The following is a 25,197-nucleotide window of genomic DNA, read 5'->3' on the forward strand; positions in this document are numbered from 1 at the left end:
AGTTATTCTGGTTTAAATGATGGGAAAATACATTATATTGAAATCGTATAAGCAAAGATCCAAGTTTAATAATAATGTGGATCATCAAAGCTCCCAGATAGTCCAGGCTGCTCCTGAAACCAAGAAAATATTTCAGTTCCATGGCTAAATAATACTTTCAAAGTTATTCCATGTGAAATCAGTTCCTTATTTCAGATGCAGACCAAGAAAATGCCATTAAAAGCAATTTATCTAACGAGGGAACTGAATGTTCAAATATGAATAAATCACAGGACTGAACTTCCAACAGCTCGAATGAGGAGAGAAAATTGTGTATTCTCGGCTTAGGAAATACAACATTGTTTAATGTAAACTCCTGCTTAGCAGATTGCTAATATGACAGTCAAGGTCCTGTTCTTTTTTTGCCTGCTGTGCACCCTTGCACTGTGCAACAATAGTCAGCATGGGAAAAATGAGACGGCATCAGCAGCTTTAGGATGAGGTTTAGCCGTCAAATTACCCACTTTCCAAATGTTACTTTACTTCCTTCATTGCTGAAGGAAGCAATATGCAATATGAAGGAAAAAAATTCCTGAATTGGTCATCTTTTGATCTCAATTTTTTTTTGGATTTTTGTTATTATTTGAAGATATTTAACACGGGCCAGTATAAAGTCATAGCTGTCCGCCTAGTTACCGTCTTACACAGCATGCATCAGATTGAAACTGTTTTAAATTGTCGACTCTGCACAGCCCTCAGGCCAGTCAAAGTGAACCTGAACCCATACACCTTATATGCACCAGCAGAACTTTTCACACTGGTGTCGTAAGTGAGATAACCTTTGAAGGTTTGCAAAGAGCCTCTTTCAAATGGTAATAATGACATTTCCTGTAAAATAATTCAATGAAAATTAATTCCCCAGAGGGCCATGGATTCTGTTGGAATGTAATTTATGAAAGTCTAATAACCAAACATTTTTGTCAGGGTCGCTTAACATAATGCATTGAGGTTTCTCATCTGAAAACGTCTTTGAATCTTTCCAGAATTAATCAAACAAAATAGGAAAATTTACAACAGACATCGAGGGCTGTATTTTCAATCTGAGGTCAGGAAGCCAACCCTCGGATAACTTCTGAATGCCGACCCTGTGCTGTATTTGCATCACTTACGTGGCATTATCCTCAAATGCAGGTGCCCCAATTAGGCCAGAAGCAAGTCCATTGTCTAATTAGTGATGCTGAGCACTGCATGGGGTGGGAATTATTTGTTGAGTCAATCCTCAAAGGTAGATGGCAGCCATGATGGGGCCTGCTGCAAGACATCAGAGAACCAGCAGTCACATGGTGCAGAGAAGTGGCCAAACATGCACCAAAAAAATACTGCACCTAATTTGACACAACAAAACTTACTGTCAAAAAATTTTCATCAGGAAGAATGTTACTTGATCACTCCCTGCATTGTATCTGACAGAGGTGCACTGATGTGTATCAGACTGTTGGGGTTCACTGACCATCGATTTGAAAATTGACTTCTGGTCCACCCTGTCCATTAAGAACCTCCTCAAAGAGCTTAATGGGCAGTTGATTGGCGGTAAGCAGGCTCCCAGCTCCCCTGTTTTCCCAAACCCCTGAACTCAAGCTAAAAATAGCTGTGCATCCCTGAGGCATTGGGAGACACGGGGAGAGATTCTCTGGCCTCCCCGTGGAGTGCTTCTCGGTGGCGGGAGTTGGCACATCGTTGGCTGGTGGAGGGATCTTCTGGTTCCGCCAGTGTCAATGGGATTCCCCATCGAACCCACCCAAGCCGCTGGGAAACCTGTGGCGGGGGTGCACAGTTGGCAGGATGGGAAGCTCCCGTCGGCGTGAACAGTCGGAATATCTCGCCCATGGTCTGAGAGCAATACTTTTGAAATTCTCACCCCCACAAAGGATTGAAAATCAAGCCCCAAGAAGCAACTCTTGAGCAACTTCTAGCAATATTTTCCAAGAATAAGGCCAGGACAATGGATTCATTTGGGAGACACTAAATACTGTAATAGGAAGACGGTGGGGTTGGTATTCTGAAAGGATGAAATTAATTGGACTAAGAGAGCCTTCTTACTTTAAACCTGCCTTGTGATTTCACTATCTTGCCTGACTGTTACCTGATTTTTCTGTGCTCACACACAGTCATAAGATGGAGCTTACGAGTGAAGTCAAGGATATTATTGGATTTGTGATGAATGTAGGAATTTCATATATATATATGTTGTATTATGTATATTTGGTGCAGTGAGGATTAAAAGCCTAGGTGTGTATGACTGCTGCAGTAGTGTTTTTTAAAGTCCTGATTTAAAAGGCGACTATGTTTTTTGGGAGCCAGAGGTGTAATTAAAGCATCGTAAAGGCTTGGGCTAATGAATTTTCTTTTTGGATTAAGAGGGTTCCCTTTGGAGTATGTAACTGGAGACCTTTGTGTTCAGTTGATATAAGATTATGTAACTAATGGGAGGAGCTAGAGTACCAGGCATTTTAGCAGAGAAGCAGAGATTGTTCAGTTGGGTTCCTGAACGTTAAACCATGAGGGCAATTTCTGAAGACTTCAGCTGGAGATCCTGGGCCAGGATTCTCTGAGCCGCCACGCCGAAATCGCGCTCGGAGCAGGGGTGGAGAATGGGGCGTCGGACTCGATTGCGGGTCCGACGACTTCCCTCGATTCTCCGTGGACCGGAGAATCGCCACCAGTCATGCATGCACGGCCGCTGCAGCGACAGTCGGGAGCCATTGAAAGAGGCCCCCGCGGTGATTCTTAGCCAGCAGCTGGCTGAGTTCCCGCCAGCGTGGCTCCTTCATGCTTCCACCCGGCGGGCACTCGGTGTGATGGCTGCGGACACAGTCCATGGCCGCCCTGGTGGGGGTGCGGGGGGGGGGGGGGGGGGGAACCGTTACCGGTGGGGGCCTCCAGGACTGCCAGGGTTCCTATCGGGGGCCACCGATCGACGTGCGCGTGCGATCTGGGGGGGCTCTATATTGTTGGGGTCGGCTTGCTGTGTGGGCCTGCCATATTGCAGTGGCAGCCGCCACAGGCACCCACCGCGCGCATGCGTGGATCCCTGGCCGGAAATGCAGGGCCCTGTCTCGGCAGCTGGAACTGTGAGGACTACTCCGGGGCCCTGCAAGCCCCCTTCAAAATGGAGAATCACACTGGACTTTCTCCAGAGTGATTTGCGCCTGTTTTCTCCCCCTGTGTTTTCTGACAGGATTCGGGGCAGGGTTCTCCGATCCTGAGGCCCCCACCAGTGACGGATCCCCCCTCTACCGGTGACGGATCCCCCCCCCCCCCCCCGCATCCCCACAAGGGCGGCTGCGGACTGTGTCCGTTTTACGATGGTGTCAACAGGCCCCTAGGAGCAGCGTTCCTGCGCAGCACAAAGGGCCAGCACGGCACTGGCTCCAGCTGCCGATACCGGCGTCAGAACCGGCGCCGCGGGTCCGCCATGCGTGCTACGACTGGCGCGAATTTACATATGCACGCTAGTTGCCTTTTCCACGCCAGCCCCGACGCAACATGGCGGAGAGCTACAGGTGCCCGGCGTGGAGGAACATAGGCCCCCAGCAGGAAAAGCCCGCCCGCTGATCGGTAGGCCCCGAACGGGAGCCAGGCCCCCGTGGAAGCCCTCCCCCCGGGTCGGATCCCCCCTCCCCCCCACCAGGCTGTCCACTCGCAACATGACACTGAGGTCCCGCCGGGTAGGACCAAATGTGAACGGCGCTGGCGGGACTCGGCTGAACTCATTGGGCACTTGGCCCATCGCGTGAGGAGAATCGCCGAGGGGGGGGGGGTGCCTAGAGCGGCCCCCAACCGGCGGCAATGGCACCGATTCTCCCGTGACCGGAGAATCGGCGGACCGGCACCGGGGTGGCGTCGCTTGAATCGCACTCCCCCCCCCCGGCGATTCTCCGACAAGGCCCGGGATCGGAGAATCCCCCTCCAGGTCCATTTCTTACAACAGCCTCAAAGAACATCTCCTGAGCAAATATTCCTGAGTGCTAACTGTATTCAAAAGTGGATTGAGATCTGGGGCGGGATTCTCCTGTACCCGGCGGGGCAGGAGGTCCCGGCAGGGCAGGGTGGCGTGAACGACTCCGGCGTCGGCCCGCCCCAAAGGTGCGGAAGCGTCCGCACCTTCAGGGGCTAGGCCAGCGCTGGAGTGGTTTGCGCCCCGCAGGCCGGCAAGGAAGGCCTTTGGGGCCAGCCGGGGCCGAAGGGACTCCACCGGCCGGCAAGAGTCCGCGCATGCGCGGGTGCGTCAGCGGCTGCTGACGTCATCCCCGCGCATGCGCAGGGTGGGGGTCACCTACGCATCGGCCATCGCGGAGGCTGACACGCACGTAGGGAAAGAGTGTCCCACGGCACAGGCCCGCCCGCGGATTGGTGGGCCCCGATCGCGGGCCAGGCCACCGTGGGGGCACACCCCGGGGCCAGATCGCCCCGCGCCCCGCCCAGGACCCCGGAGCCCACCCACGTCGCTAGGTCCCGGCAGTAAGTGAACTAGTCTGATCCATGCCAGCGGGACTGGCAAAGAACCAGTGGGGCTTCGGCCCATCGCCAGGGGGGGGCTGCTGCGAGTGGCCGCCGACCGGCGCTGCGCGATTCCCGCCCCCGCCGAATCTCCAGTGCCGGAGAATTCGGCGGACGGTGGAGATTCACGCCACCCCCCGGCGATTCTCCGACCCGGCCGGGGGCGGGGGGGGGGGGGGGGGGGGGGGGGGGGGGGGGGGGGGGATCCCACCCCTGAGATAGTTCTGTTGTTTGAATGGAAACAGTTAAGGGTTATTGAGTCACTATTGACCAGCAGTGTTTAATGGGTAATTGTAAGCTATATGCTGGTGTGATGTTCAAGATATTCTAACACCGTGTTGGTAATAAAGTTTGTTTTAATGTGAAATATCCCTAATTTGCATGAAATCACTCCTGGAGCGAGTTACCTTTCCTCACAGTCTTAGAAAATTTAAATGAATAGAATAGAATAGACTGAGGTGAGGAATATACAGTAAATTAATAGCAGCAGAGAAGATTATTAGAGAACCTTAAGGGACTTAAAGCTAACACTTCTCGAGGACCTGATGGAATACATCCCAGCATTCTAAAAGAGGTAGTTGCAGAGATAATGGATGCAATGGTTATGATTTTCCAAAATACTCCAGATTCTAGAACAGGCCAAATAGATTGGAAGTTAGCAAATGTAACACTGCTATTAAAGAGAAGACAGAGAAAGCAGGGTGCTACAGGCCACTTAGCTTGACATCAGTTGGCAGGAACATGCTGGAATCTATGGCCAGAATTTACACTCCCCGCAGTGGATTTTTAGGGTGGGGATACATGGAATTGCCCTGACCACACACCGATTTTATGCTGGGGCGGGTAAGGCCTCAGATGGGAAGCCCACTCTTGCCCCTGTTGAGGCCCTGAAGTGGCCATTTAATATTGCTGCAGGGACTGGAGAGCTGCCGACCAGTCAGATTGGTCAGCCGCTCTCCCACTGTGGGATTTCCTCTTTAGTGAAGAGTGGTGCCCCACCTATTGCCAATCAATGCTCAGTTGAGCGTAATATGACAGCAGGACAGCCGGAGTTGGTGGGGTTGTGTTCCCTGCCAACTTTTGGGATAGAGGAGGATCATCCTAAAAATTCAGACCTATGATTAAGAAAGTCTTAGCATGGTCAGATAAAGTCAATATGATTTTACAAGAGATGAAACTGTGTTTGACAAATCTATTAGAGTTTTTTCAGGATGTAACTAGTAGATAAAGGGGAACCAGTAGATGTAGTATACTTGGATTTCCAAAACACATTCAATAAGGTGCCATACCAAAGGTTAACAAGCAATGTATGAGCTCATACATTTGGGGGTAATATATTAACATGGGTAGAGGACTGATTAATGGACAGGAAGCAAAAACCACAGATAACCGGGGCATTTTCAAGTTGTACATAGTGGAGTGCCGTAAGGAACAATGCTGGGGTCCGTAAGACCATGAGACATAGGAGCATAATTAGGCCACTCGGCCCATCGAGTCTGTGCCACCATTCAATCATGGCTGATATTTTCTCATCCCCATTCTCCTGTTTTCTCCCCATAACTCCTGATCCCTTTGTTAATCAAGAATCTAGTGTTTACAATCTATATTAATGACTTAGATGAAGAGACAGAGAATAATGCATATTAATATTAATAATAATTTAAGTTTATTGATGATACGAAGTTAGGATGAAATGCAAGCTTTGAGGAGGCCACAAAGAGATTGCAACAGGATATAGAAAGATCAAGTGAGTATGTAGCGAGATGGGAGATGAAGTGTAATGTGAGAACTCTGATGTTATTTACTTTGGTCATAACAATAGAAAAGCAGAATATTTTCAAAGTAGCATGAAATTTATTGATGTGCCGAGAGACGTGGTGCTCTTGTGCAAGGAACACAAAGTTAGTACGCAGGTCCAGCAGGCAAGTAGGAAGACAAATGGAAAGTTGGCTTTTATTGCAAGTCTTGGGCGAAATTCTCCGACCCCCAGCAGGGTCGGAGAATCGCCTGGGGCCGCCGAATATCCGGCCCCCGCCGTGGCAGAGATTCTCCGCCACCCGGGAAGTGGCGGGGCGGGAATCTCGCCACTCCGACCGGCGAGGCCCGTGCGGTGATTCTCCGGCCCGGATGGGCCAAAGTCCCGCCGCTGGGAGGCCTCTCCCGCCGCCGAGGTTTGAACCACCTCTGTAACGGCGGGATCAGCGGTGAGAGCAGGCCCCCGGTGTCCTGGGGGGGCGGGGGGCGATCGGACCCCGGGGGGTGCCCCCACGGTGGCCAGGCCCGCGATCGGGGCCCCCCGCTCAGACTCCGGGCTAGTGGTCTGGGGGAACTATTTCTCTACCGCGGCCGCCACGGCCTCCGCCATGGCGGAAGCGGAAGGGAAACCCACATCGCGCATGCGCCGGTGGTGACGTCAGCGGTAGCTGGCCGCTGACGTCACCACCGGCGCATGCGCCGACCAGCGAAAGCCTTTCGGCCAGCCCCGCTGCCGGTGGCACCGGTTTTTTGCGCCAGTCTTCAGGTGCCAACCGCTCCAGTGCGGGGCTGGCCCCCAAAGGTGGGGCGAATTCCCCACCTTTGAGGAGGCCCGACCCCTGAGTGGTTGGCGCCACTCCCCTACGCCGGGACCCTCCGTCACGCCGGGTAGGGGAGAATCCAGCCCCTTATTATAATTGGATAGGGCTTTGGTGAGAGGACACTTGGAGTACTGAGCACAGCTTCGGCCTTGATATTTAATGAAGAAAGTATTTGCATTGGAGGCTGTGCAACAATGGTTCACTAGGTGGGATCCTGAGATGCGAGAATTGTCAATGGTGAAAGGCTACGTGAATTGGGCCTCGACTCTCTGGAGTTTTGAAGAATAAGGGGTGATCTCATTGAAACATACTAGTTTCTGAAGGGGCTTGACAGGGTAGACTCTGGAGGTTGTTTCCCCTGGTCGGGGAACACAATAACGGATCGATTACTTAGGACTGAAATTAGAAATCTTTGGAATTCTCTGCTCCAGAGGGTTGTGGATGCTCAGTTGTTGAGCATTTTTAAGGCTGAGATCGGCAAATAAGAACATAAGAACATAAGAACTAGGAGCAGGAGTAGGCCATCTGGCCCCTCGAGCCTGCTCCGCCATTCAATTAGATCATGGCTGATCTTTTGTGGACTCAGCTCCACTTTCCGGCCCGAACACCATGACCCTTAATCCCTTTATTCTTCAAAAAACTATCTATCTTTACCTTAAAAACATGTAATGAAGGAGCCTCAACTGCTTCACTGGGCAAGGAATTCCATAGATTCACAACCCTTTGGGTGAAGAAGTTCCTCCTAAACTCAGTCCTAAATCTACTTCCCCTTATTTTGAGGCTATGTCCCCTAGTTCTGCTGTCACCCGCCAGTGGAAACAACCTGCCCGCATCTATCCTATCTATTCCCTTCATAATTTTAAATGTTTCTATAAGATCCCCCCTCATCCTTCTAAATTCCAATGAGTACAGTCCCAGTCTACTCAACCTCTCCTCATAATCCAACCCCTTCAGCTCTGGGATTAACCTAGTGAATCTCCTCTGCACACCCTCCAGCGCCAGTACGTCCTTTCTCAAGTAAGGAGACCAAAACTGAACACAATACTCCAGGTGTGGCCGCACTAACACCTTATACAATTGCAACATAACCTCCCTAGTCTTAAACTCCATCCCTCTAGCAATGAAGGACAAAATTCCATTTGCCTTCTTAATCACCTGTTGCACTTGTAAACCAACCTTCTGTGACTCATGCACTAGCACACCCAAGTCTCTCTGAACAGCGGCGTGCTTTAATATTTTATCGTTTAAATAATAATCCCGTTTGCTGTTATTCCTACCAAAATGGATAACCTCACATTTGTCAACATTGTATTCCATCTGCCAGTCCCTAGCCCATTCACTTAACCTATCCAAATCCCTCTGCAGACTTCCAGTATCCTCTGCACTTTTCGCTTTACCACTCATCTTAGTGTCATCTGCAAACTTGGACACATTGCCCTTGGTCCCCAACTCCAAATCATCTATGTAAATTGTGAACAATTGTGGGCCCAACACGGATCCCTGAGGGACACCACTAGCTACTGATTGCCAACCAGTGAAACACCCATTTATCCCAACTCTTTGCTTTCTATTAATTAACCAATCCTCTATCCATGCTACTACTTTACCCTTAATGCCATGCATCTTTATCTTATGCAGCAACCTTTTGTGTGGCACCTTGTCAAAGGCTTTCTGCAAATCCAGATATACCACATCCATCGGCTCCCCGTTATCTACTGCACTGGTAATGTCCTCAAAAAATTCCACTAAATTAGTTAGGCATGACCTGCCCTTTACGAACCCATGCTGCGTCTGCCTAATGGGACAATTTCTATCCAGATGCCTCGCAATTTCTTCCTTGATGATAGATTCCAGCATCTTCCCTACTACCGAAGTTAAGCTCACTGGCCTATAATTTCCTGCTTTCTGCCTACCTCCTTTTTTAAACAGTGGCGTCACGTTTGCTAATTTCCAATCCACCGGGACCACCCCGGAGTCTAGTGAATTTCGGTAAATTATCACTAGTGCATCTGCAATTTCCCTAGCCATCTCTTTTAGCACTCTGGGATGCATTCCATCAGGGCCAGGAGACTTGTCTACCTTTAGCCCCATTAGCTTGCCCATCACTCCCTCCTTAGTGAGGGAATCAAGGAATATGGGAAGTGGGTAGGAGAGTGGAACTTGGGGGAAAGATCAGCCATGATCATACTGAATCATGCTTTGAGGTGTGTATGGTCTATTCCTGCCACTATTTATTATGGTCTTAAGTGAGTTTAATTTGGCAGCAAACACGGTCAATGTGGAATTTTTTCCATTAATTTCTCAAGCAGTAACTTCCTTTTAAGTACAACTAGTTCTGCTTTTACTGTGAACACTTTTATTTAGAGAAAGCTGTATTGCACTTGGATGATTTAATATGACCTTTTGTTTAATAGCCTGTTGCATTAATCATCCATGAATGACTCATTCACATAGTTAAAGCTTTAAAAATGTATTCACAACTTGACAGGCCATCCACGCTTCCACTGCACAGCTATTCTTAGGACTCACCCAATCAAAGGGTTGTCAGCCATCGAATAACTTCCTCCAGCATTTCAGTATCAACATGTTCCACCCCTTAAAAATTGTTTTACCGTGCTTACCAATGTTACAGTCCAATGCCTTTTATGCATCCGTGCACTGTGGCACCGGATGGTAAAACGGCATTCGTACGTTCACAGTTCAGTACACAGCAAGTTCCCAATTCCAGTCCTTCCCCACAGGGAGAAAGGGGAGGATTATACAGTGAATTCATCCTGACTGTTCTTGTATACTTCCTGGGGCTGGTTACATTACAGAATTAGCAGAATGTAGGGAGCAGAACACTTGCACAATTTGACAAACATGGAACGTTGGGGGAAATTTCAAACAGCTGTATGCAGTTTTGTTTGTGAAACTGATGTTGTCTTATTTCTCGTGATACGACCATTAATCAAAAACAAGTTATTTCATATTATTCATATCGGTAAATAAATGAACCTATTGAGATAAGCTCCAAATCTGGTAACTGTAGCTATATTCTGTGATGATGAAAAGATCAGGGGCAGGATTCTCCGTTTGGGGGACCAAGTTTCCCCGCTGGATTTGAATCAAGGACGGTTTGTGCTCCTGCTAGAAGTGCGGGCCGGGTGAAATTCAGGTGATGCAAATGGGCAAGCACACACTAGTCACATGCAGCCCGAGTGATTCCCGGCCCCGCTGGCGTCTGATTCGCTGGGGTCGGGATTCGCGTTGAAAGCCTGACAAGGGGGAGCAGCCTATAAGCGCTCTATTCACCACAGACTGTCATTCCAGCCAAGAAGATGGTTGTACAGAGGCCTGCCCCACGATTCTGCGAGTCCGAAGTTGACCGAATGCTGGATGCCATTGAGGAGAGGGGGGGCACCCTCTTCCCTAGGGCAGGGTGGAGACTCAAGCCCGACATTCCCAACAGCGCCTGGCAGAAATTGTCAGTGATGGCAGCATCACTAGGAGGACCAGCACACAGAGCAGAAAGAAGGTGAACGACCTCTCTAGCGCAGCTCAGTTGAGTCATCAGCTCTGTGCCCGTGGCATCACTCACCCCTTAATCCTCACATCAGCACCCAATCCCCTAAGAGGCCAACAACACCCCACTTGCTGGCGTCTCCCTTACAACCCACCCACCGCCAAAGCCCAACACATGTATTGTTCTCTTTTGCCAGGAGCCTTGCACACATGCCACAACTACAGACCTCCCATACAACTCATCTCACAGCATCTCACTATGTCCTTCATGTCCCCAAGGATAAAGCGGCCCATAATCGGCAGGAGCACCAGAAGATGAGAGAGAGCAGTCTAAAGATGTACGGGTTAGGTGGATTGTCCATGCTAAATTGCCCTTAGTGTCCAGAAAGGTTAAGTGGTGTTACTGGGTTATGGAGATAGGGTGTAAATGTGGGCTTGGGTAAGGTGCTCTTTCCAAGGGCCGGTACAGACTTGATGTGCCGAATGGCCTCCTTCAGCATTGTAAATTCTATGATTCTATGATCCCAAACATTCAGGTCCACATCCCATCAGAGGACAGGACCCTGCAATTTGTAGGGGAGGCCGAGGATAGGACAATAGCTGCAATGGAGATCCACATGTGGCAAACAAGTGAAGGCCCAACGGAACGCAGATGTCCCTATAGCAAGTGAGTTGCCCATTTCCCACAGAACAGACCTCCCCAAGATCTTACCCTACCTCTTTTTGTCTTGCAGGATCACCATCTGATGAGGCCGGACCGTCCGGGGTCGCTGTCCCCCAGGTAGATCCTCAGCACACCTCGGAGCACCACTCCGGGCAAGACACCAATGACTCACCCCCGCTTTCAGCAGCATCACCCACCATCGCAGAGACTCTCTCCTCGGTGGGCATGTTAGTGATCAGGGTCAACTCCCCAAAGCTTCTCCACCATCTACATGGGGGAAAACTCTCTATTTATCTGGATATGTTTTGCTGCACACTAATGAGGTTTGACAGCAATCAGTCCATTTAACCATCCATTTTCCTCCAAAGTGGGCATGCTATGCTTGCAGTGTGATGCTCTGCAGAAATTCACCAGGCCTCCCTTGGCAGCATCTCCAAACACACAATCTTGATCAAGCTTTTGAAGATCATGGAAGGCAAATCTGTGCTGCCAGCATTTAGCTTGTCCTTCACCCATCTCGTATCATTCTACGACAATCAGTTATGTGTGCGTGCTTTGGAACAGTTAATTTATCTGGCTTGAAGCCCCCGACACATCTTTACTGATGCTCACTGCTGTTCTTTAAGTTACAGAAGGGAGCAAGAGAGGCAGGTTGTGCCCACTCATTTGAGTGCCACAACCAAGACCATTTTGAAATGGGCATATAGCCCACATGTTTAAATGTGCTCCTGAACTGGTGGTGAGCAGACAGCATGAAGAATTTGACAACATCTGGTATAGTACCAGTTTCTCTCCGACATAGTGTACACTGATACTGCCAGGCTCTCATTGATTTTACAATTGGTCGTGCCCAATTGATTATTCCTGAAAGGATCAACTGTTCCAACACTAGCATGAGCAAAGCCCGAGAGGAGAATTCAGCCACAGAGGATTGAAGCAAGGAGCAATCAAAATTTGGTGCAGTAATCGTCAATGCAATTTGCTGTTCCTTGATTATCTACTGCTGGGACTTTCAATTACTTCTTGCTCGATGGTGGAATAGTCAGGTTCAATTGTATAATGTACGCTTAAATTGGGCAGTAGAATTTTCAGAAAACTCATGGAGAAAAATTCAAAAATCCAACTTCAGCCTTTGTCTAATTCTTTACTTCTGAAATAGTCTATTAAACTTGTGGAGCTGTCCAAACAACTTGACTGGTAATCTACTAACTAACCTTCATGCAAGTTTTCAGCAAGTATCTTTCAGATAACCATACTGTTCATCTATAAACAGATATAGATGGCAACTTGTTAATGTGACGGTTGCCAATCCACAGGCCTAAGTAATGCTGCCTCATTTTACAATTAATGCTCACATTTGTTTTGTGGAAAAAAATGACTTTTCTTCCAGTAAGTCCACATTAAATTAGGAACTGCCTAGTTAATTAATAAACGTACGGGCAGCACGGTGGCACAGTGGTTAGCATTGCTGCCTATGGCGCTGAGGACCCGGGTTCGAATCCCGGCCCTGGGTCACTGTCCGTGTGGAGTTTGCACATTCTCCCCGTGTCTGCGTGGGTTTCGCCCCCACAACCCAAAGATGTGCAGGTTAGGTGAATTGGCCACGCTAAATTGCCCCTTAATTGGAAAAAATAATTGGGTAATCTAAATTTAAAAAAAAAAAATTTAATAAACGTACTGGGTGACGTTTTCCATGCATTTCACCATGTTTTTCGCTGTGGTGGAGGCGGCCATTCATTGGCCAGTGGCGGGATCTTCTGCACCCGCCCGCTGTTGTCAACTGGGTTTCTCATTGAATGCATCCCTCGCCGCTGGGAAACCCGTGGCTGTAGTGTGCCATCGGTAAACGGCCAGTAAATTACGGTCCCTGTATGTTTACACAGTCAATCATAGATAAAAGTAGTTATCAAGTGCACATGTTTAAGAGGGTGCGCCATGGCAACCATTCCAACAGCATTATGACAACATGCTGAAAGAATGTGAAGGCTCCCCATTTTTGGTGATACCCTTGTAACTGGCAGCAGACAACAGAGAGCAAGTCATTGTTTACAGTTGAATGATTACCAGACATTCTGCAACATTTTTCAATGAGAAAATTCCTCGTTAGTAGAGATGTTGTGTTTATGACGCATCTATTATTTATGAAATGACAGACATTGAAGAACACTTTTGGATCTTCAGCATAACGTTGAATACTATCTGGTCCTGAAAGTCCTCAGGTTGTAAGCATAGGAATTCCACTGACCCTTCCATTCTATGCATGGTTGTGGCTTTACTCGGATGAAAATCATATACTGCTCTGTGGGCTCTTTTACCATCCCTTACTAGACAAAACAAGACCCTGAAAATCTATATCTATGCTTTCCTCCTGAGTAGTTTAAATATCTTTTAGCAGTTTAGTGGCATAACTCTCTCAGGACTTGGTGGTGCTGGGGTGGTGGTGGTGGTGCGGGGCAGGGATATGCTTGGAAATTAAGAGTGCAGCTGTAGAGAGCTACACAATTCAGGTTTCCAAATTTTAAGTAATGGTATAGGGCTCACAGAATTTAACTTGTTTTCAGTAGAGGAAAGAAGATTGAGAAGGGACGCAAGAAGACTTTTCTCATCAGTGGGATATGTTGAAAAAAATCCCAACAGAAGTAATGAATGCTCTTTGAATCTAGAAAGCACTTGGATGAATATCTGGTTACGAATTGAACTAAATAGGGAGAGAAGAGGGCAGTCGTCACATTTAGTTTTGGATGGCTCTAGTCGACGTTGCCCAGAATGTTAGCCATTTGGTCCATGTTGCTGAATGAGAATACAGCGGTGATTAATGGTGTTTTTGATTAATTGTAAAATAAGCAGGAGACGCTCTTATTGGCCAGGTGGTCTGAATACTCATACTCAAAGTGTGAATGTGTTCCATAACTTTCACATGCGTTTGATGATAAAATGATGAGATGAGCTGGGGTTTCCTGGCCCCGCCACAAGTATTCTTTGCTGTATGTGTTTTACTTCCTTGGTTACATGCAACATGGGCGAAAATGTTGGATCTCAGCATCTGAAAAAACCCAACAACATTCGCAGGAACTTTCAACTTCAGTAGGGCCATATACCAGGTGAAATCAGCTGCCTGTTGTACACCTCGCTCGATTATCCTTTCTATTAGAAAGCGGAGTGGAAAGGGGAAGCTGCATTATGATCAATAACTGAGCCAGGAGAGCAGTAGAATGCAAATCCAGCCAATAACATGCAGCTGTAACATGGCACATCGCTGCAAAAGGCCATGTGGCTAACAAGAAGGATGTAACAGAAGAGCAAACTGGCGGCGAGGATTCAGGCCATAAACAACTATTGACAAAGATTTGGCCCTCAAACCTTTGACCAGAATTTGGGCTGGAAATAATCATCAGCGTGTTTGTGTCAAAAAGCGAAGTTAAAATAAATTGTTCAGGTCCTTGGGAATCCATCGACCAGTAAACTGCCACTGGTTCAAAGAGGGTTTCGAACATAAATCGCCACAACTGAGAGGAACTAGAGCATATCTTTTTTTTTTAAATGTTTTTTATTGAGTTTCATATTTTATATCCAACAAATTACAAATTATTAGAAAAAAAAACACGCAAAAATTAACATGTATATTTACAGGTAAGCATCTTCATAATAACAACTGTGGCCGCCCCCTTTAGCCGGCATACATATTTTACGTTCCCCAATAAGGCCGAGGCACATGTTTATAGGCATTTATTTACAATTTGGTTTTGGGCCTTAGCTAGCCATCAAACCCCCATAACGAACCCGCCCCCCCCCCCCCGGCTACCTTCCCCCGATTCCCGTCCATTTTCCCCTGATTCTTGGCCACCCGACTATTCTTCCTCTTGTTCGTTGGCCACAAACAGGTCCCGGAACAATTGCATGAATGGCTCCCACGTTCTGTGGAAGCCGTCGTCTGACCCTCGGATGGCGAATTTGATTTTCTCCATTTGGAGAGATTCCGAGAGGTCGGACAGCCAGTCTGCAGCTCTGGGCGACGCTGCTGACCTCCAGCCAAACAGGATTCTACGGCGGGCGATCAGGGAGGCAAAGGCAAGGGCGTCCGCCCTCCTCCCCAGGAATAGATCTGGCTGGTCTGAAACCCCGAAGACCACCACTATCGGGCATGGCTCCACCCTCACCCCCACCACTTTGGACATAGCATCGAAGAAGGCTGTCCAGTACTCCACAAGTCTGGGGCAAGACCAGAACATGTGGGCGTGGTTGGCCGGGCCTCTTTGGCACCATTCACATCTGTCCTCCACCTCCGGAAAGAACCTACTCACACGGTTTCTTGTTAAGTGGGCTCTATGTACCACTTTTAGTTGCGTCAGGCTGAGCCTTGCGCACGTGGAGGTGGAGTTGACCCTATGCAGTGCTTCGCTCCAGAGTCCCCACCCTATCTCAATCCCCAGGTCATCCTCTCATTTCTTTCTTGTTACGTCCAGTACGGTGTCGTCCCTTTCTACCAGTCGGTCATACTTGTCGCTACAGTTCCCTTTCTCTAGGATACTTGCGTCCAGTAGGTCTTCCAGTAGTGTCTGTCGTGGCGGTTGTGGGTACGTCCTTGTCTCCTTTCGTAAAAAGTTTTGAGCTGCAGATACCTTAGCTCGTTCTCCCCGGCTAGCCGAAATTTCTCTGTCAGTTCGTCCAGTGTTGCGATCCTGTCATCCGTGTATAGGTCCCTGACTGTCAGTGACCCCCCGTCCTGCCTCCACCTTTTGAAGGTGGCGTCAGTCAGTGCTGGTGTGAACCTATGGTTGTTGCAGATGGGAGCCTTGTCCAACATTTTGGTCAGGCCAAATTGCTGCCGCAGGTGGTTCCAGGATTGGAGGGTGGCTGTCACCACTGGGCTGCTGGAGTGTTTTTTGGGTGGGGATGGGAGTGCTGCCGTGGCGAGGGCCCGGAGGGAGGTCCCCATGCAGGAGGCCTCCTCCGCACGCACCCACTCGGCTTCTGGCTCCTGGATCCATCCCCTTACTCGCTCGGCTGTTGCTGCCCAGTGGTAGAATTGTAGTTTCGGGAGGGCTAGCCCCCCCCCCGGATTTTGTTTTTTGTAGGACCTTCTTTGGGATCCTAGCATTTTTACCCCTCCCCCCCCATATGAACGCCATGGTAAGTTTGTCCAGTGCTTTGAAAAAGGCCTTGGGGATGTAGATCGGAATGGATCTAAAGAGGAAGAGGAACCTGGGCAATACGTTCATTTTGATCGTCTGGACTCTCCCTGCGAGGGAGAGTGGGAGTGTGTTCCATCTTAGCAGGTCCTTTTTTGCTTCCTCCATCAGGCTGGTGAGGTTCCATTTGTGGGTCCCTTTCCAGTCATGGGCTATTTGGATCCCCAGGTAGCGGAATTTGTGTCGGGCTTTATTGAACGGCAGCCCCTTTAGTGCTGCTGCCCCCGCTGAGGCTCTGTGCTCTCTGCCTCCCCTTCGGATCCCCCTCCAATTTTTTGCTGCCCTGAGCGCGATTGCTAGCGGTTCGATTGCTAGTGCGAACAGCAACGGGGACAGTGGGCATCCTTGTCTGGTGCCCCGGTGCAGCTGGAAGTATTGGGAGTTGGTATTGTTGGTCCGTACACTCGCCATGGGAGCGTTGTATAGGAGCTTTACCCAAGTGGTGAACCCTGTTCCAAGCCCGAACCGCTCCAGTACCTCTATGAGGTATTTCCATTCGACTCTGTCGAAGGCCTTTTCTGCGTCTAGGGAGACGATCACCTCTTGTGTTCTCTCCCCGGAGGGGGTCATTATCACGTTCAGCAGGCGCCTGATGTTCGAGGTAAGCTGTCTACCTTTGACAAAACCCGTCTGGTCCTCTGTGACCACCTCAGGTACACAGTCTTCTAGCCTTTTGGCTAGGATTTTGGCCAGTATTTTGGCGTCTGCGTTCAGCAGAGATATGGGTCTGTATGACCCACATTCCGTTGGGTCTTTGTCTTTCTTAGGTATCAGCGAGATTGAGGCCTGTGCTAACGTGGGTGGCAGTGTGCCCCTAGCTAGCGAGTCTGTGAACATCTCCCGCAGGTGCGGGGCCAGCGCTGTCGCAAATTTTTTGTAGAAGTCCGCCGGGAATCTGTCCGGTCCCGGTGCCTTCCCCGTCTGCATGGAGCTAATGCTGTCCATGATCTCTCCCAGTGCTAGTGGTGCTTCCAGGTCCCGTTTTCTGCCCTCTCCCACGACTGGTATGTCCAGTCCATCAAGGAACCGGTTCATCCCAGCCTTCCCCGTTGGGGGCTCTGAGGTGTACAGCTCGTGGTAGAAGGCCTTGAAGGTTTTGTTAATCCTCTCTGGTTCTGTTACCAACGTGCCTCCGGTACCCCTGATTTGCGCAATTTCTCTGGTGGCTGCCTGCTTTCTCAGCTGGTGTGCCAACAGGCGGCTGGCTTTGTCTCCGTGTTCGTACAGGGTCCCGCGCGCCTGGTGGAGTTGGTGCACTGCTTTCCTGGTGGAGAGCAGGTCAAAGTTCCATTGTAGTTCTTTCCTCTCCGCCAGGAGCTCTACGGTCGGGGCCTCGGAGTATTTACGGTCTACCTCCAGTATGGAGTCGACCAGCTTCTGCCTAGCCACCCTTTCCTCCCTATCTCTTTGCGCTTTGAAGGCAATGATTTCCCCTCTTAGTATGGCCTTAAGCGCTTCCCAGAACGTGGAGGGTGAGACCTCCCCGTTTTGGTTGTTCTCCGTGTACTCTGCTATGGCCCGCGCTATCCTTTTGCTGAAGGCCTTGTCAGCTAGTAAGGCACCGTCCAACCTCCATGTGGGGCGCTGGGCCCTTCCTGTCTCTAGTCGCACGTCCATGTAGTTTGGAGCGTGGTCTGATATCACAATTGCGGAGTATTACACTTTATCTATCCCTGGAAGCACCGTTTTCCCCACCACAAAGAAGTCAATTCTGGCGTACACGTTGTGTACTGGGGAGAAGAAGGAGAATTCTTTCTCCCCGGGTGGGCGAACCTCCAGGGGTCCACTGCTCCCATCTGCTCCATAAAGTGACTGAGTTCCCTTGCCATGCTTGAGGTTTTCCCCGTTTTGGGGTTTGATCTGTCCGTCTTTGGATCCTGTACACAGTTGAAGTCCCCCCCCATGATTAGTCGATGCGTCGCTATGTATGGGATTTCTGCCATGGTCTTTTTGATGAAACTCGTGTCGTCCCAGTTGGGCGCGTACACGTTGACTAGAACTACCGGTGCCCCATCCAGGGCCCCGCTGACCATGACATACCGCCCCCCTGGGTCTGTGACCGTCTTTGTCGCCCTAAACATTGTCCTCTTGCCGATCAGGATCGCCACCCCCCTGGCCCTTGTCCCATAGCAGGAATGGTAGGTTTGTCCCACCCAGCCCTTTCTTACCCGCAGTTGGTCCTGCTCCCTCAGGTGCGTCTCTTGGAGGAAGACTATGTCGGCCCTCATGTTTCTGAGGTGGGTGAGGACTCTAGATCTCTTCACTGTGCCGTTAAGTCCTCTTACATTCCAGGTGATTATCCTGGTGGGGGGCTTCTGCCCCCTCGTTCCTGTGGGATTAACCATATTTATCTGGTGGACATGCCCCTGCCCTCCAGGGTTTCCCTTTGTTAGGGGGCCGTCCAGAATGGCCGCTATCATTGCTCTCCCCATGCGATCGGGTCTCTGCGCTCCGGGGTTTCCCCTTGTCCACTGTGTGTCCGCCACGCGGGTAGTCCCCTGCACTCAGGGGGCCCCCTTCGCCCACAGACCGTACTGGGTGGGTGCTTGCAGCGGTTCCTTGTTTCTTGGTTGTGGCACTTTGTAGCCCTGTTCCTTTTCTGGCCTCTTTTGTCCCTTCGTCCCTACATTTCCCCTCCCCGGTCTCTCGCTCCCTGTGTGCCCCCCCCCCCCCCCCCCCCCCCCCCCCCCCCGTATCTAGAGCATATCTTTAAGCAAGAAAGCAAAGTTTCAGGCATACATGTTTGTAGTGGGCAGAAGCTGCAGCGACAGCACACGTGGCACTGTAAATGGGCTGCGAGAATCATGAAAGAATCACAATTGTATCTAGTAGCAAATCGCACATCGGAAAACCTGAAAGTTGTGACTTTCCCCAACTTGGTTAGGTGAAAAACATTCATTTTGTTACAAAATCTAGTCCACCCTACTAAAACAGGAAAAGACTTTCAAAGAGTTCATGACAATCTTGGAAGGACATTTCTCACCCCGCCCACTGTTGATAGCTGAAAGATTCCGATTCCATTGTCATGCTCAAGGGAAAGGAGAAAGCATTTTGCAATTTGTAGCAATGCTAAGTCAGTTAGCAAAGTATTGTGAATTTGGTCACCACTTGATGATACACTTCGAGAGAGATTAGTCTGTGGTCTCAGAAACAAAGCCATCCAAAGGAAACTGCTTACTGAAGGTGCTCTAATCCTGAAATCCGCTGTGGAAATTGCTGCTTCCATGGAACTTGCAGCAAAAGAGGCTTTGTTGATTGGAGTTTGAGCAATTGTTCAAATGATGGAGACTGCTAAAAGCAAGTGTGCAAAGACATTGACCTGGTCATTGCTGTATTCAAGTGGTGCATCAGAAATGTTGGAGTAAGAAGAATAAATATAAAAGTTGTGGTAATGTAGGCCACAGTGCCAAGGCATGTTGGTCACATCAACCTTCATCAGCACTGAAGAATGTACCAAGAAAAACACAGCCAAGTCTGTTAGTGGAGTTTACCAGTTTAGTGACAGAACTAAAGATTCACTAGGAGACAATGTCAAGTAAGCTTCAAGAATTCAACCTTGGTATCTTATCAGTACAAGATAATAAGCAACACTTTTGCGTTTAACCAGAACTTGATGGAAATAGATACGGAAGCTGCAGTATCACGAAAACCCGAGACAATATACAATCAGAAGCTAAAACATTGACCTTTACAACCAACAGATGTTTTCCTAAGGATGTACACAGAAAAGGTTGTGCCTCTAAAGGGATGCATCACGGAGAAGTTAACAGTCAAAAAGCAGAGTTGCCTCTCCACGTTTGGTAGTTTATGGTTGAGAAAGACAAAACTCAACTCAGCTGTTGTGAACCAACTAGTTGATTTGAAGAATGAGGTGAAACACATTCTGAACAAGTTTGCAAAGGTGTTTGAAGAGTCTCTGGGCTCAATGACTGGAGCTGAAGTTAAAATCAAGATCAAGCCAGACAGCGCACCTAAATGTCTTAAAAGTGCGCACCGCACCAAACACCAGCGATTTTCAAACTTCACCTGCTTTATACTGCTTTGTTCTTAAGTTAGGTTTCTTCTTTGTAGGCTGTTAACCTCCACACGAGAATCCGCATTTTTAGGATTGCTCCATTATTATGACAACTTTGTTCCTAACTTAGCAATGAGGCAGAAGCCACTACATACTTTGTTTTGTGTTAAACAAGCATCGCACTGGATCAAAGAGAGTGAAAATGTTCATCAAAATGTCAAAGAAGTTTTAACGAAGTCAGTGTTATTGGACCATTACAATGCAAAGCTGAGGTCACAGCTTGCTTGTGACGCACCGATCTGTGGGGTTGGCGCAGTTGTCTTGCACATAACGACCAATAGCATTTGCCTCAAGAACACCAATTAGCGCAGAGTCAAATTACGTCAGCTAGAAAAAGAAGCTTTGAGCATCATTTTCATCGGTACGAAGTTCCACCATTAAGTTAATGGGCATCATTTTACACTTTTAACTGACCATTGACCCTTAACTACAATCTTTGAGCCATATAAAGGCATTCCTACTTTAGCAGCTAGTCGATTGCAAAAATGGCGCACGATTATGAAATCCAGTATCGTGAATCAGAGCAACACCTCGTGTACGGATTACTTTATCTAGACTATTGTTACAAGTCAACAAGAATCTGAAGAAAATGTTGTCAATATTTTATATCTCTCGCACACATGCACCTGTGATTTCATCTCAAATACAAGAATCGATTCAGTGATGGAGACGGTTATGGATATGAAAGATACGTTAACAAATGTAAATCGGAGAATCCAGACTTCAAGTTCTACATCATGAGAAGACTTGAGTTGACAGTTCAAGTGGAATTCTGCTATGGGTAATTCGAGTGAGTATTCCTTCGTGCCTGCGTAACAGGTCATCCTGGTGTGGTGAGGATGAAGGAATTGTCACACTGTTATTTTGGGTGGCTGGGGATTAGTTTGGTAAATTGAGGAGAAGGTGAGATGATACCATATCTGCACTATACTAAGGAATACGCAATCTCTTCAACTTTACATCGTGCGAATGGCTGACACAGCCATGGCAGAGCAAAAGACAATGTGGTCCAAGTGAGATACGCATGTTCCTAGTGATGTACTACGTACAATCAGGGCACAATTCTCCCAAAGAATGACAAAGGCGGAATTCAATGAAACATTTCTAAGTTAATTTTTAGGCGTTTTTTTCAGGGAGTTCCCGCTAGCTCTGATTGCAGGTTTCCCACCGCTATCCAATGCCACTTGGTCACTTGTTTGAGCCCTGGGAAATTTCTCACCAGTTTAGCCCAAACTTTTTTTGAGCAGTGGGGAGCTGAACTCAGAGATCGGGCCATCATTTTGATAGGGTGCCCCGATCTCTAAATGAGTTTGTGGGTCACCCCCATCAATGGGGAATGTCAACCGCCTCACACATGATTCACTACCCCCCCCCCCCCCCCCCCCCCCCCACCTCCAAGAGTGAGGACACGACACTATGGGTTCTCTGGGGTCCCCCATCTTCAGGCCTCCCCAAGCCCCTTTAAAGCACCCTCTCCTTCAAACCCCCCCTTCCACCTTCATCCACCCGTCACCCCCCCCGCCGGCAACCGCCCAGAGGCCCCTCCTTACCTGCCCATCCTTCAAACCCCCCCTTCCACCTTCCTTTCATGGGCATGGCCCCCTTTGGGCCCTGCCCCTTGGCAGTGCCACCCTGGCCCCTGGAACCCTTGCACTGCCACCCTGGCACCCAGGCAGTGCTCCTTCTATCTTGGAAGTGCCACCCAGGCACCTTGGCTGTGCCAGGGTGACATCGCCAAGGTGCCAGTGTTCAGGGGGTGGCCAGTGGGCCATCCTGCACTATCCCTGGCCACCCAGGGGCCTCCAAAGGCTGGGTGCCCCCTGGGTGCTGTTCAGCCTGGTCCACGTTCTTGTGGATCAGTATTGATTGGCTCCCGGCTTCAGCTTCCCTGGAAAGGCTGGTGGATCGACGGAGGCCGGTAGTTCCCGGTAGTTAGGCCTTAGTAGGTTTATGACCTACTTTACTGAAGTCCATTTAGTCCTGCCCCTTATGGGCGGAGCTCTGATTCCGACTTGGGTATATCCCACGAGGCGCGGAGGCTGCCGGGGCCCCTGGAAGCCTCTCCCGGGATTCACCAACAGCGTTGTGCTCTCGCTCGAGCGTAATGCAGCCACTGGATCGTGCTCAAAAAGGCCATGCTGCACCGCGTTGAAAGACGGGAGACCCTGCTCCTGGGATCTCCCCGGCTTGCAACACCTCGCGAGATTCAATGTAATCTCTCGAGACGTTGCGATCTGAATATTAGAGCGAGGCAGGAAGCCTCACTCTAATGTGCAGATTCCCGAGGTACCTGGGATTCAACCCCTTCACCTCAGAGAGCAAATGGGGACCAGACGGAACGGCACTTGTGGGGGTCTCCCAGCTATGTGCCATTTGGGCCCGGATGTGCCCTGGCACTGGTGTAGCCTAGGTACCCCGGCAGTTCCAGCCTGGCACCCTAGAAGTGGCAACTGGATGGAAACCTGGCACTGCCAGCAGGCTGGGGCACTGCCAGGGTGACACTGTCAAGGTGCCAAGCTGGCATTGTTTTTGCACTTGAGATTGGTCCGGGGTTGCCCAGGGTGCGTGTTGGGGTGGGGGGGGAGGGGGGGGGAGGGGGGGATGCAGGGACCCTCTCATAGTGCATTTGGGCTGTGCGGGGGGTCTTCATAGCCCCTCCCCATTGTAGCGAGAGATTGGGATACCATGTATAGATAACATAAAGGTGTGATGTAAAGAATAGTTAGTTGGGTCTCTTGTTTAAGTGTTAAAGAAAAGTCATTGGCACGAAATGAGTAAAAGGGGAGGGGTTTTATGCATTCAAGTAACATTGCCTGCTGGTGGAACGTTACGTGATTTGTAGTGTTTCGCGGAGCGTTTGATCAGACTCTGGGCGAGTTCACCATCTTTTCCTGCAGAAGCAACATCTCTGAATAAAACCCTGAACAATATTTTTATGAACTTAGAGCTTTTTTTTCTCTGCGGTTAATAACAAGAGTGTAACAATAACTGGATAGCTTTATTGGGCCACAGAAATACCTGTGTATTGCAACTGATTAGGGTTGAATAATGTACTTTGTAAATCTACACCAATTTCATGGAACTATTGCACAATTACCTTCAGTGTTAAAGGAGGCACAATACAGAGCTTTACGTGTAGACGTTTCCCGACAGCTATCCAGCTCCACTGGGAGCTTGAATAAATCGGGTGGAACCTGAAACACTGAGTTACAAATGGTCTACTGGAGGAAAAGATCTAAGAACACAAGCAGGGATTCATCAGGCAAAGCGAAGGGTGGAGGGGTGTGCCTCCTCATCAACTCCTCCTGGTACTTGGATGTGGCGACCCTGGCGACCTACTGCTCCCCAGACCTGGAATACCTGACCGTGAAGTACCGCCCATCCTATCATCAACGTGAGTTAACTTCAGCCATTATCACAGCGATCTACATCCCACCCCAGGCAGAAATGAGGAAGGCGCTGGACGAATTGTACACAGTTATAAACAACTACGAAACATCGTGGCCGGAGACTTCAACAAGGCCAACTTCAAGAGTGTACTGCCAAAATTCCACCAGCACATATCCTGTCCCACCAGGGGTGACAACATTCTTGACCACTGCTACTCAAAAATCAAGGGCGCCTACCGTTCCATCCCCCGACCGCACTTTGGGAAATCAGACCATAAGACTGTGCTCCTTCACCCGGCTTACAAGCAGAAACTCAAGCGGGAGAACCCAGCTAAGATGGTTGTGCAGTGCTGGTCCGAGGAGACAGAAGAGCTCTTACGTGACTGCTTAGAGACAGTGGACTGGTCCATATTTAAGAACTCAGCGACCAACTTAAATGAGTACGCCACCACCGTCACAGACTTCATCAGCAAATGCATGGACGACTGCGTGCCAAAGAAAGCAGTACGTACGTTCCCCAACCGGAAACCATGGCTCAACCGCGACATTGACTCCCTACTGAAAGACAGGTCTGAGGCGTTCAAGGCAGACGACCCTGTCCTATACAAGAAATCCAGGTACGACCTCCGCAAAGCCATCCGAGATACCAAGAGAGAATATCAAACCAAGCTAGAGTCACAGACAGACTCTCGGCGGTTGTGGCAAGGACTAAACAACTAAAAAGTGAAGCTGAGCAGTATCTCTGGCAGCAGCGCACCCCTCCCCGATGAACTGAATGCATTCTATGCTCAGTTCAAGCAGGTAACCAACAATCCGCTGTCAAGAGCCGCAGCAGCCCATAATTCACCCATACCCAGTATCACAGCTTCCAAAGTCAGATGGGCCTTCCTGAAAGTGAAACCTCGAAAGGCGACGGGCCCGGACGGGATCCCTGGTCATGCACTCAGAGCCTGCGCATACCAGCTGGCAGAGGTATTCACAGACATCTTTAACTTGTCCCTACTCCACTCCGAGGTCCCCACCTGCTTCAAGAAGACTACCATCATACCGGTACCAAAGAAGAACCAGGCAACGTGCCTCAATGACTACCATCCAGTGGCTCTGACTTCAGTTGTAATGAAGTGCTTCGAGAGGTTGGTCATGAAGCGCATCACCTCCATACTCCCGGAATGCCTTGATCCACTGCAATTTGCATACCGTTGCAATCGGTCCACATCAGCCGCCATTTCCCTGGCCCTACACTCATCCCCAGAGCATCTCA

General features: G+C 49.3%; 1 protein-coding gene across 4 annotated transcripts in view; it reads right to left on the reverse strand.

The window, feature by feature from the left end:
- The window catches only part of LOC119953138 (ena/VASP-like protein), a 339,662-nt gene that overhangs the window by 105,491 nt on the left and 208,974 nt on the right, over window positions 1-25,197 (reverse strand). The gene's annotated exons all lie outside the window — the stretch shown is intronic.

The sequence above is a fragment of the Scyliorhinus canicula genome, chromosome 2 (genome assembly GCF_902713615.1).
Source record: "Scyliorhinus canicula chromosome 2, sScyCan1.1, whole genome shotgun sequence".
Classification (NCBI taxonomy): domain Eukaryota; kingdom Metazoa; phylum Chordata; class Chondrichthyes; order Carcharhiniformes; family Scyliorhinidae; genus Scyliorhinus; species Scyliorhinus canicula.